The 4,853-nt window shown below is 46.5% G+C and overlaps 1 pseudogene; it reads left to right on the forward strand.

The window, feature by feature from the left end:
* The first annotated feature begins 3,209 nt into the window (after window positions 1–3,209).
* On the forward strand, window positions 3,210–4,354 carry LOC111162062 (annotated as a pseudogene).
* Window positions 4,355–4,853: the final 499 nt, after the last annotated feature.

A 4,853-nucleotide genomic window follows, 5' to 3' on the forward strand; every position in this document is an offset into this window, starting at 1 on the left:
GGCTCGGGCTCGGGCTCGGGCTCGGGCTCGGGCTGGAGCTGCACCCGTCGCTCCCCGGCCCTCCCCCTCCGTCCCTCCGCGCTCCCTCCCCCCACCAACCTGTTACTCCCCTCCGAAACTCCACCCTCATTGGCCGTCACCACCCGCCCGCCTTACCCTTCTCTGGTTGGCCCGTTTCCTTCGAGAGGCGGGGCCGTTCGCCGCAGGGAATTGGACAGGGGGTCGCAGGCCGGGAGTGGGCCGGGTCACGTGGGCCGGCGGGCGGTGGAGCGCCGCGGGCCGGGCGACAAGGGGTAATGGGAGGCCATTTTGGGGGCGTAGTGGTTGGCGTAGTGGTTGGCAGTGTGTGACCACCCCTGCCCGACCCCAGGAGCCGCTTGCCAGGGCATCTTCTTGCCCCTGCTGGAAAGCAGTCCTCTGCCTCCGCGATTCTCAGCGGGAATCTCTGTCTAGAACGCTTTCTCCCCTTCACCCATCTCGGCATAAATCAGATAGCTCTGATGTCCTTTCGCAGAGGGTATCTCCCTGGTTCTCAAACGCCAGAGCTCCGCGACTTCGGCTCGTGTCACTTCTCCCCAGCCTGAGCCGTAGCCCCTATCTTCTGGGCTCCACAAATCATTGTCCAGCCTGGTACCTTTTTCTCTGTAGTATTTTATCACTTTCCAAATTACCTCATCAATTTTTTAAAATCATATTCATCGTTTGTCCCTCGTCCAATGTCAAGCTCCACTGGGGAAAGGATCTCTTGTTTTGTTCGCTGCTATCCCAAGCCCCTACTACAGGTACCGGCACACGTTAGGCGCTTAATTCGTTGAATGAATGGGAATTGGGTAAATGACTATGTTAAGTTTACATTGAAGGGGGATGTACGTTTACAATGAATAGGAATGACCCTAGCTCTATAAACAAAAGGGGACTCAACCCCAGATTGTGAATCCACTTTAGCCTTTCAACAGATGGAGGAATTTTTTTTTTTTAAGGTTTTGTTTATTTGACAGAGATCACAAGTAGGCAGAGAGAGGCAGGCAGAGAGGAGGCAGCAGGCTCCCTGCTGAGCAGAGAGCCCCTTGTGGGGCTTGATCCCAGGGCCCTGAGATCATGACTTAACCCACTGAGCCACCCAGGCGCCCCGAGATGGTGGAATTGATCCCAGGCCCCAGAAGAGTAAATTAGAGTCAGGCTGCTCAGAGAACCATAGGCCCCAGCTAAACGCTAGCTGTGATTAAACAGCGTTAAAGTCGGCTTCCTAGATTTTAACCGTTGAGATACGTAAAAAGGAGATTAGTTTATGTGGCTGGACTGAATATTGTTTTCAACAAATATTTACCGTGTATCTATTTAGGGTTGAAGAGGAATCTTAAATGCAGCTGACAGTCGGGTGCACTCGCTGGCGCTCATTTCCTTACCCTCCCCTCCCCGCCCTTCAATCCTTCAGGAAGCTAGGTGTGGGTCCTGGAGGGTAAAGTCCACCTACCAGTTCCTTAGCTAGGAACCAAAGTCTCTGCGTTCCAAGAGAAGCATTATACCCGGATTAGAGTGAACAAACCGGCCAGTGCCTAGGGGAGGGAACAGCAGAAAGATGTGGGGGTGGGGATCCGAAGAGGAAGTATCCCTCCAGAATGTGTTATCTCCAGACCAGTGGGAAAATTTAAACAAAAAATTTTTTTGAAATGGGAGAATGATAATTGACCCCGCTATTGGAAAAGTGGAAACACCTAAAGTCTCATGGATAACACCTTAATAATTAGGGTACTTAGTATGTTCGTAGTAAATATGAAGTTAGGATGGTAAAGACGACTCCACACCGGAGCACTCTGGACACAGATTCCAAGAAAAACCAGGAGGCCTCAAAGTTATCATCAGTGTCATCTATTTCTCAAGGAAGCACTCAATCTCTGAAGGACACCATCATCAGGCAAAGGTAGTAAAGGTGACACCAAAAAAAAAGTCTTTTTACAGAGTTTGTGGTCCCTTCTCCTTAAGAAATGTTACAATTTGGAAAAATTGGCCAATTTACAAGTATGGCAAAGGTAGGAAAGCAGAGCAAATACAATATTCAGAAAGAAGGAATAAATTACACTGATATATATTTAAGTGGGTAATTATACTTTTTGTGAAATGGTATAAAGGAGTAAGTTCTAGGTAAATTGGATTAGTTTTCACTAAGTGAATTTGATACCAAATTCCTGTCCTACAGTTCTTTCCTCTGTTCTTTCCTGAGTTTCCCAGGCCATCACCACTACCAGTAACAACTCTACTGAAATTATTGTCTTAAAGATCACCTGTTGGGGCGCCTGGGTGGCTCAGTCGGTTAAGCATCTGCCTTAGGCTCAGGTCATGATCCCAGGGTCCTGGAATTGAGTCCCCCATTGGGCTCCCTTCTTGGAAGGGAGCCTGCTTCTCCCTCTCCTTCTGCCTGCCGCTCTGCCTGCTCATTCTCTCTCTCTCTCTCTCTCTCTCTCTCTCTCTGTCAAATAAATAAGTAAAATCTTAAAAAAAAAAAAAAAAGAATCTACTTAGAATTAAAAAAAAAAAAAAAATCACCTGTTAATCTGTGGCCAGTTCTTGAGGAGCTGCAGGGAAGACTGCATAGGACGAGTAACTCAAAGGTAAGTAACTGGAAGAAGGTGACACCATTGGCTGAGATTGAAAGGACAGGAGACAGAAGGGATTTGGGGAGGACCCAAAAGAGGAAGAACATAATAAATTAACTTTGGAATTTGCCATGTTGGAGAAGTAAGTGGGACATAAACACACACACACACACACACACACACACACACACACAAAGTAGGAAGTGAAGCTTAGAAGAGATGTAGGGCTAGAAACAGATCTAAGAATCATCCTCAAAGATATGCAAATTTGCAAAGAGGACCAAAGAACAAACCTTGAGAAATATGAGACAGAAGGGAGAAACACAAAGTCAGAGGGAGGATTCGGAGAGGTAGGTGACAAAGTCCATGGAAGAGAGGTGTTGAAGTAGGAGAAGAAATGGAAATTTGACATTTTGAATTTTTGCTGATCTTCCAGGTGTAAGTTTCAGCAGAGGTCAGACCCTCAGCTCAGACTGCAACAACAGAAGTATATATCAAGAAAAGAGAAGGAAAAAGGTAACTTGACTTAAAGAAAACCAGAATAACTTCTGCCTGTGGACACCGTGGAGTAAGCATCTTAACCGTGGAGTAAGCATCTCCCCTCCCACCGCCGTCATGTCTAAGTCAGAGTCTCCCAAAGAGCCTGAATAGCTGTGGAAGCTCTTCATCGGAGGTCTGAGCTTTGAAACAACTGATTAGAGTCTGAGGAGCCATTTTGAGCAATGGGGAACACTTACAGACTGTGTGGTAATGAGAGACCCAAATACCAAGCGCTCCAGAGGCTTTGGGTTTGTCACATATGCCACTGTGGAGGAGGTGGATGCAGCCATGAATGCAAGGCCACACAAGGTAGATGGAAGAGTTGTGGAACCAAAGAGGGCTGTCTCAAGAGAAGATTCTCAAAGACCTGGTGCCCACTTAACTGTGAAAAAGATTTTTGTTGGTGGCGTTAAAGAAGACACTGAAGAACATCATCTAAGAGATTATTTCGAACAGTATGGGAAAATCGAAGTGATTGAGATCATGACTGACCGAGGCAGTGGCAAAAAGAGGGGTTTTGCTTTTGTAACATTTGATGACCATGATTCTGTAGACAAGATTGTCATTCAAAAATACCATACTGTGAATGGCCACAACTGTGAAGTAAGGAAAGCGCTCTCTAAGCAAGAGATGGCTAGTGCTTCATCCAGCCAAAGAGGTCGAAGTGGTTCTGGAAACTTTGGTGGTGGTCGTGGAGGTGTTTTTGGTAGGAATGACAACTTTGGTTACGGAGGAAACTTCAGTGGTCGAGGTGGCTTTGGTGGCAGTCGAGTGGCAGGCAGTGGATATGGTGGCAGTGGGGATGGCTATAATGGATTTGGTAATGATGGAAGCAACTTTGGAGGTGGCGGAAACTATAATGATTTTGGCAATTACAACAATCAATCCTCAAATTTTGGACCCATGAAAGGAGGCAATTTTGGAGGCAGAAGCTCTGGCCCTTATGGTGGTGGAGGCCAGTACTTCGCCAAACCAGGAAACCAAGGTGGCTATGGTGGTTCCAGTAGCAGCAGCAGCTATGGCAGTGGCAGAAGGTTTTAATTACTGCCAGGAAACAAAGCTTAGCAGGAGAGGAGAGCCAGAGAAGTGACAGGGAAGCTATAGGTTACAACAGATTTGTGAACTCAGCCAAGCACAGTGGTGGCAGGGCCTAGCTGCTACAAAGAAGACATGTTTTGGACAATACTCATGTGTATGGGCAAAAAAAACTCGAGGACTGTATTTGTAACTAATTTTAGTTTCTGTTCTGTGGAAAGTGTAAAGCATTCCAACAAAGGGTTTTAATGTAGATTTTTTTTTTGCACCCATGCTATTGATTGCTAAATGTAATAGTCTGATTATGACGCTGAATAAATGTGTCTTTTTTTTTTAATGTGCTGTGTAAAGTTAGTCTACTCTGAAGCCATCTTGGTATACTACCCCAACAGTGTGAAGTTAGAATTCCTTCAGGGTAATGCCAGGTTCTATTAGAAATTTATTTGCAGGGGCGCCTGGGTGGCTCAGTGGGTTAAAGCCTCTGCCTTTGGCTCAGGTCATGATCCCAGGGTCCTGGGATCGAGCCCCGCATCGGGCTCTCTGCTCAGCAGGGAGCCTGCTTCTTCCTCTCTCTCTGCCTGCCTCTCTGCCTACTTGTGATCTCTCTCTGTGTGTCAAATAAATAAATAAAATCTTTAAAAAAAAATTTTTATTTGCAACCTGCTTGGGCACAGAAGCCATTGT

The sequence above is a fragment of the Enhydra lutris genome, unplaced genomic scaffold (assembly GCF_002288905.1).
Source record: "Enhydra lutris kenyoni isolate GAN:26980312 unplaced genomic scaffold, ASM228890v2 scaffoldscaffold88, whole genome shotgun sequence".
NCBI classification, from domain to species: Eukaryota; Metazoa; Chordata; class Mammalia; order Carnivora; family Mustelidae; genus Enhydra; species Enhydra lutris.